Source organism: Saimiri boliviensis, chromosome 7 (assembly GCF_048565385.1).
Source record: "Saimiri boliviensis isolate mSaiBol1 chromosome 7, mSaiBol1.pri, whole genome shotgun sequence".
Taxonomy (NCBI): Eukaryota; Metazoa; Chordata; class Mammalia; order Primates; family Cebidae; genus Saimiri; species Saimiri boliviensis.
The window spans coordinates 54,243,126-54,257,368 of record NC_133455.1 but is presented as its reverse complement, the minus strand read 5'-3'; the positions used below and the strand labels follow the sequence as shown (position 1 = coordinate 54,257,368).

At 35.3% G+C, this 14,243-nt stretch overlaps 1 protein-coding gene across 9 annotated transcripts in view; it reads left to right on the top strand.

The window, feature by feature from the left end:
* NAV3 (neuron navigator 3) overlaps nt 1-14,243 on the top strand; it is an 850,089-nt gene that overhangs the window by 740,407 nt on the left and 95,439 nt on the right. The window lies entirely within an intron of this gene.

The following is a 14,243-nucleotide window of genomic DNA, read 5'->3' as shown; positions in this document are numbered from 1 at the left end:
TTAAAATACAAATTGTTAAACATGTAGTCTATATGATGCAATTATATCAGTATTATAAATAATGTTTAGAAAATAATTTAAGGGGATTAAAAATGATTATAAAGTAATATAAAGTGAATGATAAGTTATAGATACTATAATCAGAGGGGTGTCAACTAGGTAAATTTTCATGTATGTATAATACTTCCTAAAAATGACTAGACAGAAATCATCAAAATGTTAATGGCGTTTACTTCTGGGTGGGATTACAGATGATTTACTTCATTCCTTTTATGTGTTTCCACACTGCCCAGTCTTCCACAGTGAGCACATATTGGTTTTTACATTTATATAAGATGGGAAAAGATACCAAATGGTCTTCAATGAATCCTGGAGTTAACTTTCATGGGTGTCATATGCTATATTCTAAACTTATCACAAATAGAAGACTTAAATAAACTTGTTCCTATTTCAACTATATAGCAGCCTCTTAAAAATTAGCATTAAATTAAACTAGCAAAACCGTCATGAGGATTGTTCCAGTAATGTGTTGAAACAAAACACATTTTAATAAAATTACTTTATCTCCATTGTGATTTCAGTCCATATTAAAAACAAATAGTGTCCCTGCTCTCCTTCAGATATCATTAAAACATAAATGTCTATCTGACTGCATAAATCCATTTTAAACAAATATCACTTATTACGTCTAGCTAAGTCTACCTAGGGCTTCCTTTTATAAAGAACAAGGACTTTCCATTTTCTTGTTTATCTAGCCCTTTCTAATGCCACAATAGAGTAGCTGTAAATCTTCATTATTTGTATTCTAAAGAAAATAAAAGAAAATTAAAAGGTCAGTGTATAAAGTTTATTGGTTGTTCTCTTTACTCAAAATCCACATGGTATTAACACTAGTCTCTATGAATAATTTGCGGATAAAATCAGAGCACTATGTGCACACTGAAAATAATAAGAATGAAAAGACTTTAACCTTACGTTTATATGAATTTCTAGTTTATCAAGAAGTTTATAGGCTATAGGCTATCAAATATTAGGCTATTGTATAATAAACTCATATAGTCATCCCTTGATATATGGAAACAATGGTACTAAGTATAAACAGAAGATGAGGTTAAAATTTTGTTTTTAGTTCTCTTGATGGATTCTTTTTTCCCACACTTTCACCCAAATTCTTTCACGCCTATGTTGTAGGAAAGCATAAAAGAGACCTAGTCTTTTTTTTTTTTTCTCTTTCACTGATCTCCAATCAACCGCAAATTCTATCATTTTTACTGCAAAATGTATCTTGAAACTGCCTTATTTTGATTTACTTGAACTCCCTATCAAAGACTGAAGAATGTCACAATACTTCATTGAGCTCCTCACTTGCACGCTACCTTTAGTATATTCATAGCACTAACAAGTTTTTGAAACGTGTATCTGCTTATGTCATTTTATTGCTCAATACTATTTGATTTTCTATTGTACTTCTAAGATACTCTCATTTCTTACCAGTGTCTATAAAATCCTTTAAGGGCTGCCCTGCTCACCTTTTCAGCTTCAGAACTACGCATTTCCTCTTTCCTGCTGTACTTGTACCACTTGTTTCTCAATTTTTGTTACTTCCAGGATATTACACTTACTTTTACAATAAATGTAAAATATACTTCTTTACAATATTTAAAAATATTTCTTATTTTTCTCTATTGCTCTTTCCTCTAATTTTTAGTCTTCACTTGCCTGCTTAATGACTGTCTGAAGTTGTCTCCTCAAAGTAGCAGTTCTTAACCAAATGTTGTAGTCACTCTCTGGAGTTTCCTTCTCACTTCAAATTTTTACCACAATTTGTAATAATTTGCAGTTGGAAATGTAAGGATAAGGGAATGAATCACAGGTAATGAGTATAGTTTGTGACTGTGTAAGACTAGAATCATTATTGATTTATTCCACGAACATTGAGGCACTGCATTTAGACAAATGCCAATCTTGGGCACTGAGACTCTGAAAGAAGCTACTACCCTTGCCAAGAGCCATAAAGTACTCAGAATGCAGATACATTACAGAATAGAAGCACACTAGAAGTAAATGCAGATGTGGAAGCAGTAAAGTGTCCTTGAAAATCATGGAAAGATTCATAAAGGGAATGACATTTGAACTGGATTCTAAACCAGTTATTCAAGCTCCATCAGGTTGCACAGTTAATGAGCAGTGGCAGGATGACATACCTTAGAAGGTAAAAAGAATCTTTTTTAAACTGCTATAAAAATCATGTACATATACATGTTATAGGTTGAGATTAATGTATTTAATATAAAATCATTTTAGCATATCAGTGTTGACAGACTTAGATATTTCAGATTCAAAAACCTCTTTTAATGATTTGTGTTTTCTTCATGGCATTAAAACATTTTCCTAGAGAGTAATGAATAAATCTTTCTTGAAATACGTTTTATGGGTTCCTATCAATGACCCTGAAGTAATACAGAATTTACACTTCAGTGGTTGCAATGCTCAAACTTGACAGGTAGTGCATTGTGTTTGCTGATATATAAAAGGTATGCTAAGTGGTTCTGGGCTCATTTAGTTTTCAGGAGAAAATAATTGACTTAAAGTTTTGATGCTAAAACTGAAAGCCTAACAGTTAATTCTTGATATTTTAAATTATTATTTCAAAGATAATTGTGCCTAATAATATGGAAATATTCTATAACATATTTTTAAAAATATATCTCCTTCTGGGTATTGTTTAAATTACCATGAAAATTGGGGAAGCATTTATACTGAAATGTGATACAATGTTTTATCAGTGGTGTCTTGATTTTGTTATGCAAGCATTACCTAGTTTTCCCCTGAAAACAAGAAGTATACCCAGAAGTTTTCACAAAATGATCTCACAAATATCTAAAGTTACTTCATTTTACTTTCCATGAAGCAGTTATTTTTGTCTTAAGAAATATTTTATAAAATTTTTAAAACACTTACTTTACAATATATTATTATACTGTTGGCCAACTTGTAGGTTGGAAGAGAACATATTATTTTTCTGGGTATGTTATATCTCATGAGAAAGTTGACATTGATCCTTTGGCATGCCAATAAAATTTTAGGAGCTTCTACCCTCATTTCCCCAGTCTTTATAGTTTTCCTGCTTCTGCTACTTCACTTATACCTTAAATATACCCATTTTATAATAGATGCTTGTGGAATAAATGTAAATCTTTCATCTAAGTGTCTATGTCTAGAGACATTTTATGTGTCATCCTAAATATTTGGTGAATGCTCACAGGTTCTAAGGACTGCAATGAACACTTTAATTAAATTATCTCCCTTATTTGCCAATGGAAAATCTAAATTCAGAATTTGTCTTTTTCACTTTTTGAAGTGATAAAAAATAAAACCAAGGATATGTGAGCTTTAATTTGGAGTTTAGAGTGGGAGTCGGGTGGAGGAAGGTAATTAAGACCTGATTCAAGAGCTGTCCAATAAATCAAAGTGTTGTCTAGAGGACTAAGATACAAGCAGGGGTGGCATCCAATAATCTAATTCAGTGTACAATAACCTAGTCATCGTTGAGAATCTAGAGTGCAGTTAGATAACTACCATCGGCATTAAGAATCTGGCAGGCAGGTGGCCATTACTAATTGATTTATTATGCTAGTGTTGACTGAGTGGCTATTACATGCAAGGGATTGTTCTCAAAATTGAAAATATAGCAGTGAACCAGACATACAAAAATTTCTAACTCTCTTGAATTTTCATATGTTCTTTGACAATAAAAATGATAAGCTTATTATATATGTAGTATGATGAGTGATGATAATTGCTAAGAGACTAGAGCAAGAAGATAAGAAGTATGTGTGATAGGGATCCGTGGTGGATCAGGCCTGTTTTCCTGGTGCATGAGGAGGCAAGGCTAGGTGTTCAAGGCCAGCCTGGGCTATATGGAAACCTCTCATCCATTAAAAAAGGAAGAAGAAGGAGAAGAAGAAGATTGAAACACATTCTGCAGTGGGCAGGTCTATGCAAACCTACCCTTAAAATTCTAGGTATCTGAGAGGCCAAACAAGAGGGTGGCATATTCAGTTTGTCAGAAAGACCATTTAATAGAGACTTAAAAAGAGAAGCCATGTCTGTGTCTCAGGCAGCAGCAAGATGAGATGGTGGTTCTCTGCACCAGTATTCTTCAAACCCAGGGCTTATATACTATAGCAAAAGAGTATGTGTAATTCAAAAGGACAGTGCAGAACAGTTAAAATATGATAACTTCAAGGCAATTTTGACCTAAGAGCAGGATTTATGGTAAGTAGGTGTTCTTAAACAAGGGGCAATATATGAACTGCAAATGTTGGATGCCTTCCCAGAACAGGGGTTAATCAGCAAGTCAACATGGTGGGTTAGCATCCAAGATGGAGTTGCTTGAGCCTCCACAAACACCGTAGTATACCTCAGGCTTTTGTTCCCTAATGTTCCAATACCATTGACCTAGAGCTCTCAGAAGACAAATGTCATAATATCTATAGTTATGTTTCTAAATAACAATATATAATTAAAGCATTCAAGAGGATGCAGAAACAGTGTTTACATGGACTTACTGTGTTAGTCTGTTTTCATGCTGCTGATAAAGATATACCTAAGACTGGGAAGAAAAAGGAGTTTAGTTGGACCTGCATTTCCACATGGCTGGGGATGCCTCAGAATCATGGTGGGAAGTGAAAGGCACTCCTTATGTGGTGGAGAAAATGAGGAAGATGCAAAAGTGGAAACCACTGATAAAACCATCAGATCTATTCAGACTTATTCACTACCATGAGAACAGTATGAGAGAAACCACCCCCATGATTCAGATTACCTCCCACCAGTTCCATCCCACAATACATGGGAATTATGGGAATATAATTCAAGATGAGATTTGGGTGGGGACACAGAGCCAAATCATATTATTCTGCCTCTGCCCCTCCATATCTTATGTCCTCACATTTTTAAAACCAATCATGCCTTCCTAACAGTACCCCAAAGTTTTAACTCATTTCAGCATTAACCCAAAAGTTCACAGTCCATAGTCTTATCTGATACAAGATGAGTCCCTTCTACCTATAAGCTTGTAAAATCAAAAGCAAGCTAGATACTTCCTAGATACAGTGGGAATACAGATATTTGATAAATACATCTGATCTAAATGGGAGAAATTGGCCAAAACAAAGAGGTTACAGGTCCCATACAAATCTGGAATTCAGCAGAGAAGTCAAATTTTAAAGCTCCATAATGATCTCTTTTGACTCCATGCTTCACATCCAGGACACACTGATCCAAGTGATAGGTTCTCATACTCTCAGGCAGCTATGCCCTTGTGGCTTTGCAGGGTACAGCCCCCCTCCCAGCTGCTTTCACAGGCTGGTATTGAGTGTTTGCAGCTTTTCCAGGCACACAATGTAAGCTGTCGGTGGATCTACCATTCTGGAATCTGGAGGACGGTGGCCCTCTTTTCACAGCTCCACTACGTGGTGCCCCAGAAGGGACTCTGTGGGAGCTCCAACCCCAGATTTCCCTTCTGCACTGCCCTAGCAGAGGTTCTTCTTAAGTGCCCCACCCCTGCTGCAACCTTTTTGCGGGGCACCCAGGTATTTCTATACATCTTCTGAAATCTAGGTGGAGGTTCCTAAACCTTAATTCTTGACTTCTATGCACCCACGGGCTCAATACCATGTGGAAGCTGCCAAGGTTTGGGAGTTGGAACCTCTGAAACCATGGGCTGAGCTGTACCTTGCCCCCTTTTTGCAATGATTGGAGTGGCTGGGACACAGCACCAAGTCCCTAGGCTGCACACAGCATGGCCCCCTGGGCCTGGCCCACAAAACCATTTCTTCCTCCTACGCTTCTGGATCTGTGATGAGAGGGGCTGCCATGAAGACCTGTGACATGCCCAGGAGACATCTTCCCCACTGTCTGGAGGACTAACAGTGACTCCTTGTTGCTTATGCAGATTTCTGCAGCCCACTTGAATTTTTCCTCAAAAAACGGGTTTTTGTTTTCTATAGCATTGTCAGGCTGCAAATTTTCCAAACTTTTATGTTCTGTTTCCCTTTTAAAATGCAGTGCTTTAACAGCACCCAAGTCATCTCTTGAATACTTTGCTGCTTTAGAAATTTTGTCTGCCAGATACCCTAAATCATCTCTCTCGAGTTCAATGTTCCGCAAATCTCTAGGGCAGGAGCAAAATGCCACCAGTCTCTTTCCTAAAACATAACAAGAGTCACATTTGCTCCAGTTTCCAACAAGTTCCTCATCTCCATGTGAGACCACCTCAGCCTGGACCTTATTGTTCATATCACTATCAACATTTTTGTCAAAGCCATTCATCAAGTCTATAGGAGGTTCCAAATTTTCCCACATTTTCCTGTCTTCTTCTGATCCCTCCAAACTGTTCCAGCCTCTGCCTCATACCCAGTTCCAAAGTTGCTTCCATTTTTGAGTATCTTTTCAGCAGTGCCCTACTCAACTGGTACCAACTTACTGTATTAGTCTATTTTTACACTGTTGATAAATACATACCTAAGACTACAAAGAAAAAAAAAACATTTTTGTTTTCTTTCCAGTCTTAGGTATGTATTTATCAACAGTGAAAAAATGAGGTTCCATGTGGAACTGGCTGGGGAGGCTTCACAATCATGGTGAGAGGCAAAAGGCACTTCTTACATGGTGGCAGCAAGAGAAAACAAGAAAGATGCAAAAACAGAAACCCCTGATAAAACCATCAGATCTTGTCAGACTTTTTCACTAGTACTAGGACAATATGGGGGAAATAGCCTTCATGATTCAAATTATCTCTGAACAGGTTTCTTCCACAACACGTGGGAATTATGGGAATACAATTCAATGTGAGATTTGGGTGGGCACACAGAGCCAAACCATAGCACATGGATTTCTTATAGGTTTGCTTCTAATAACGTAAACAAACAAAAAAAAATACATTATTAAAAAGTTAGAAGTGAAAAAGTGTTTTTATAAAAATCAGAAGTAATTTCACCCTGGTAAACAGCATTCTTATGATTGTAGTTATAGAGAGCAGAGTACATCTAGGAGATTCAGTAGTAAGTGTATTTCATCGATTAATGGAAAATTTTGAAACCGAGGTTACTGTTAAATACCTGAAGTATAACAATTGGTTGTTTATGTAAACAAACTATCTCTTTTATATGTACATGTGTAAGTAAGACAGTTGAGAGCCCCAGTAACATGAAATATCAAAGAGCACAACTTGAATACCTGCTATATTAAGTGCTATTACATCAGAAAAGAGGAGTGTGCTTAAAAATTACCTACAAATATCATTTTTCTTGAATCAATTTTAAATATTCAGATTTCATTTTAATAATTAGTTAATATTGCAGAATTCCTCATCATAAAAAACAGGCAAAAGACCTTGAGTCTGTAACATATTTGTTTTAAATCAAGTCTACCTCTAACTGTGAATCCAGGAGTGAATCCAGAACTCTAAGTGCACTATTGTATTCAAACAATAATCTTCCAACAGGCTCATTAGCTATATTTTTAATTTACTTAATATCATGTAAAATGTGTGTTTTATTATTGTTCAGTTCTGAGTTTTGACATATGCATCAAACCATGTAATCACTACCACAAGTCTTCCTGATCACTGATGTGTCCTAAATCCCTATAGTGTTTTTTCTTTTTTAAAATATTATATAAATAAAATCATACAGTATGTGGCCTTTTGAATCTAGCATCTTTAACTTAATATAATGCATTTGAAATTCATCTGTGTCATTTTTTTTTTATCAATGGTTCATTCCTTTTAATTGCTAAGAAAAAAGTATACTGGGATAAATATCTTTCTAAATGAGTTTTTGTTCACAATACTGATTGTTTATTTTGGATAGATTCCTAGAAACAGTATCACTAGATCAAACATTCAAATAATTTTAAAATAGTTGATACATATTGCCAAATAATGTCAACATTTTTGCCAGTATTTATGACAGTATTTAGTAAATGTGTCTGTCTTATACCAACTGACAACATTAATGATAATACTTAAGATATTATTTGCTAATTTGATGGGACAAAAATAGTATATCATTATTAGCATTTTATTATTGTAGTTAAATGACTGTGCTATGCAGCCAGAGACATTTGGTTCAAAACCCATCTCCATTATTTACTATATATGAGAATTTAGGTGAGCTATTTAATCTCTTGGTGCCTTAGTCTTCTAACCTATAAAGTGGAAATAATTGTACCAATCATACTGAGTTGGTGTGAGAATTAACTGAATTACTATAGAAAATGTTTAGAGTGATATCTAGTCACTAGTAAGGACTCTCTCTTTATTAATTGTTTATTATCTAACACCTTTAATTATTAGTGAAGCTCGATTTCCTTACATACTTTTGGAATACTTGAAACCTTTCTTAGTGAATTTTCTTTTTTCTTTTTTTCTTTTTTTTTTTTGAGACGGAGTTTCGCTCTTGTTACCCAGGCTGGAGTGCAATGGCACGATCTCGGCTCACCGCAACCTCCGCCTCCTGGGTTCAAGCAATTCTCCTGTCTCAGCCTCCGGAGTAGCTGGGATTACAGGCACGTGCCACCATGCCCAGCTAATGTTTTGTATTTTTAGTAGAGACGGGGTTTCACCATGTTCACCACGATGGTCTCGATCTCTCGACCTCGTGATCCACCCGCCTCGGCCTCCCAAAGTGCTGGGATTACAGGCTTGAGCCACCGCGCCCGGCCTCTTAGTGAATTTTCTATTAAAAAATTTTGTCTATTTTTCTGTGGACAAGATAGTATTATTATTACTGGTTTATTTGAGGTTAAGATAGCAAGAACTTTAAGGATTTTCCTACACATTTTAGCAAACCTTTTCAGCATTTTATCTTTTCTCTTTCAGATAATGTTTGCAACATATAGAAAAGGTTTTTTAGTCAAGTTGGTATCTTTATTCTCTTTATTGCTTTATGATGTAAAAAGTCTTTCTTGTCTAGAGAACAAAAATATATATTTAATGAAATATTCTCTACTTTTATTCATTCTGAAGTCATTTGGAATATGATATAAATAGTAATTTTATATTTTATAATATTACAAAATTTCTGACAAATATTTTCTTAATAATCTAATCTATGTTTCTATTGTTTCTTCCATTTCCTTTTAATGCATTGTTTCCGAAGTTATTTTTCCTAGACTTAAATATTAGGCAATAATCTCATCACAGAGGAAAAACTGTCAGGTATGAATAAAAGGCTTTCATCTTGTTGATGCATTAATATATTTAAATGTATTATAAAGAATATACAGATTAGAAAAGAAAAAGTATAATTGCCTTTTTTCATAGTTGACATGAACATGTATAAAGAGAAGACCAAAAGATCAATACAGTATCTAGAACTAGGGAATTTAGCAAGATAATAGCATACAAAGCCAAGATTCAATATTCGATTGTATTTATCTACTAACAAGAAAAATTTGAAATTTAAAAATTTAAATATACCATTTGTGATAACATCAAAATATTGAACCATGAAATAATTAGGAATTTATAAAAGGAAATTTCCTGTAACTGGAATTACAGAGCATTGCTGAAATAAATTAAAATGGAGGGTATGAGGGAAGATGAAGAGAAGAGAGTTAAAAGGTGTAAACATACAGTTAAAAGAATTAAATTCAATGCTTGATAACAGAGTACAGTGACTACAGTTAACAAAATGTGTTATACTCAGATGATGAACACCTAAATACTTGAACACTATGCATTATATAAAGGTAAAAAAAATTCATGTATTATCCATAAATTTTTACAAATAAAAATAATAACATACTAATCCAATATCATTCACTGACAATGTTAACTTAGATGGATAGACATTAAGTCAATACTACTATAAGAACCACTACTTGTTTATGTTAATGCCATATAGAATGAAATAAAATTCACTAAGATACTAAAAATCAAAAAATTAGAAAACCTATTAAAACTCATTAATGTTAAGACAACCAAAAAAAAAATGTGGTCAAAGGATTTGAACATACATGTTACCAAAAATACATTCAAATTTCTAATAAATACATGTAATAATGTTCAACATCATTAGTCATCAGAGAAATGCAAAATAAAATTGCAATGAGGTACTACTTGACTGGCTATTACAGAGACTGACAATACCAAGTGTTGACAAGGATATGAAAGGATGTTCTCATTCCTTTCAGTAAGACTATACAATTTTAAAACCACATTGAAAAAAAGCCTTTTCAATTTCTTTATTCACTCAAAATATTACCCACCAATTACATTTCTAGGTATTTACCCAAGACTATCAAACTGTCTTCCAAAATGTCTGTACCTTTTTGTATACCAAAAAGCAATGACTTATAATTCTCTACATCTTCACCAGCATTTGGTGGCAGTGTTGTTTTGGATTTGGCTGTTAATGGGTGGGGTATTTCACTGTTTAAATTTGCAATTCTTTAGTGAAATATAATATTAAGCATCTCTCCATATGCTTAATTGCCGTCTATATATCTGATTTTTAGTGAGTTATCTGTTAGGTTGTTGGCCCATTTTTAATCAATTTGTTTTTTTTGTTGTTTTTACAGAATTATTTGTGTATTTGGATAACAGTTCTTTATTAGATACTTCTTTTGGAAATATTTTACTCCTGTTCATAGGTAGTCTTCTTATTCTCCTGATATGTGTCTTTTCAAAGAGCCTGAGCTTTACCTGAGGCAATGGTCATCAAAGTGTATATATTTGTGTTTTTATAATTTATATGCATATATTCCTATGAAAAGATATTGTATGCATTATTCAACATATACAAATATAAAAATGGTATAGTAAAGAAATATCTATTTTTTAATTTATAAATGTATTTTTGGGGGCTCCAAGTTGCAAACTAAATAATCTACTTTGGCTAATTTAAGGAATTAAACTATTTTAGAGGCTCTCATTTATTAGGATGACTATAGAACCAGTCTTTTGCAGGCTATTAGTGAATCATAACCCTAGGGCTTCACTGCTACCCCCACTGACACCTCTGACACTTGAAACTGGAGGCTAGATATCTGCCAGTGCTGATAGAAAATAATTGAATAACTTTGCTAGGTAATAGAAAAGAATCAAATGACTCTGCCACCTTGCTTACCAGAAGATTGTGTTTCTCATTTGTGACCTCTTGGCTATAAGTGATAAATAGTCCCTGTGCTACATGCTATAGGTGTCCATAAGGAGTCTGGAAATGTGAGCTTCTTATAACCTATATTTGGGTGATAAAGGTCATTGTATTAGTGTGTTCAAAACACAGACATTCCCCTCTAACAGTCCCCCCAAAGTCTTAACTCATTCCAGTATTAACCCAAAAGTCCAAGTCTGAGGTCTCATCTGAGACAAGGCAAGTCCCTTGTGCCTATTAGCCTGTAAATTTGAAAGCTAGTTAGCTACTTTCTAAATACAATGGGGGTACAGGCATTGGGTACATACACCCATTCCAAATGGGATAAATTGACCAAACCAAGGGGCTGTAAGGCCTCATGGAAGTCTAAAATCCAATAGGGCAGTCATAAAACATAAAGTTTCAAAATGATCTCCATCATGTCTCACATCTAGGTCATGGTGATGCAAAAGGTGGACTCCCACAACTTTGGACAGCTCTGCCTCTGTGGCTTTGTAGGGTACAATCCCCCTCCAGGGTGTTTTACAGGCTGGTGTTGAGTATCTACAGCTTTTCTAGGCACTTGGGTGCAAGCTGTAGGTGGATCTACCATTTTGTAGTCTGGGGGATAGTGGCCCTCTTCTCTCAGCTCCACTAGGCAGTGCTCCAGTGGGGACTCTGTGTGGGGGCTCCAATCCCACATTTCCCTTCCATACTGTCCTAGCAGAGGTTCTCCATGAAGACCCCACCCCTGCAGCAAACTTCTGCCTGAACATCTAAGCGTTTCTATACATTCTCTAAAATCTAGGCGTAGGTTTCTAAACCTCAATTGTTGACTTCTGTGGAACCATAGGCTCAACACCATGTGCAAGCTTCCAAAGCTTAGGGCTTGCACCTTCTGAAGCCATGACGTTAGCTGTACCTTGGCCCCTTTTAGCCACAGCTGGAACAGCTGGGTTTCGGAGCACCAAGTCTCTATAGTACATACAGCAAGGGGGCCCTGGACCCAACCCACAAAACCATTTTTCCCTCCTAGGCTTCTGGGCCTATGATAAGAAGAGTTGCCATAACCCTTCTCATGTCCTAGAGACATTTTCCCTATTGTCTTATTGATTAATATTTGGCTTCTTGTTCCTTATGCAAATTTCCATAGCAAGCTTGAATTTCTCCTCAGAAAATGAGTTTTTCTTTTCTATTGAATCATCCGGCTGCAAATTTTCAAAACTTTTATGCTCTGCTTCCCTTTTAAAAATAAGTTTTAATTCCAAACCATATCTTTATGAATACATAAAACTGAATGCTTCACATCTTGAACACTTTGCTGCTCAGAAATGTCTTCTGCCAGATACACTAAATCATCTCTTTCAAGTTCAAAATGCCACAGATCTTTAGGGCAGGGGCAAAATGCCACCAGTCCCTTTGCTAAAGTATAACAATAGTCACCTTTGCTCCAGTTCCCAACAAGTTCCTCATCGCTATCTGAGACTATCTTGGCCTGGATTTCATTGTCCATATCATTATCAGCATGTTAGTCAAAGCCATTCAACAAGTCTCTAGGAAGTTTCAAACTTTCCCACATCTTTCTGGCTTTTTCTGAGGCCTCCAAACCGTTCTAACCTCTCCCTGTTACCCAATTGCAACATCAGTTTCACATTTTTGGGTATCTTCACAGCAGTGCCCCACTCCTGGTACCAATTTACTGTATTAGTTTATTCTCATGCTGCCAATAAAGACAAACCCATGACTGAGTAATTTATAAAGAAAAGAGGTTTAATTGACTTACAGTTCAGCATGGCTGGCGAGGCCTCAGGAAATAGAATCATGGTGGAAGGGAAAGCAAACACATCCTTCTTCACATGGTGGCAGAAAGAAAAAGAATGAGCAAAAGGAGCTCATTGGTTCTTCCCCTTATAAATGAGCAAACCCCTTATAAAATTATCAGATCTTGTGAGAACCCACTCTCATGAGAACAGCATGAGGGTAAACACTTCCATGATACCATTACCTCCCACTGGGTTCCTCTCACAACACGTGAGGATTATAGGAACTATAATTCGAGAGAGGATTTGGGTGGGGACACACCCAAACCGTATCAGTTGTGATATGAGAAATTATCAAATTAAGATGTAGGGAAGATTTAAAAGATTTGAGCAACCACAAATGACAGATGAGTGCTGTAGTAGTGCAAAATACCATTTTGCTCCTATTAAAAATATAATTGTTATTGATAATCTGATTTATAAATGTCTTTAATAATTATGATGAATAATGCTCTCAGAAGCTAAAACTTAAAGCGAAATACACACCTAGGGAGGAATCAGCCTTAACAATAATTCTAGAAATTTAATTTTCAAATTCTTTCTGATAATTATGTCTTAGTTGACTTCATATGTGATCTAAACACATTATTATTATTTTGGACTTATGATGTAGCTCTTACAGTACATATAGAAGAGCAGATAAAAGTATCAGTTCAACATTTCTTTGTGGTTTGTGCTTTCGTGATAAATATTGTCTTATCTTTTATCCACATACAATGTGTTTATTCATTTTGCATAGATTAATTTGAGAGAACACAGGCAAGGGTATCTTTATAGCAGTGCCCACTCCTGGTACCAATTTACTGTATTAGTTTATTATCATGCTACTTAATAAAAACTATACATCACAATAAACTGAGAACCAGCCAGTAAATGAGAGAATTGTGGTCCACCTTTTCACATTGTGGAGTTCTCATTTTCCTTCAGCTTACACTGCTTATTCAACATTATTTCTGCATCATCTGATGCACTGACCAAATGAAGGTGCCTATGTTAGTCTGCACATGATATTAATTCAGCATATTTGGTTTATTCTTCTTTAGATTAAAAATAAGTATGTAATCATTTGCCACAGAATGGCATTTCAGTCATTTGGTCAATGAAGGACCACCTATATTACTGTGGTCCCATAAGATTATAATAACATATTTTTCCTGTACCTTTTCATTGTTTAGATATGTTTTGATACACAAATGCTCACCATTGTGTTAGAGTTGGCTGCAGTATCCAGTACAGTAGCATGCTGTACAGGTTTCTAGTCTAGGAGCAACAGGCTGTA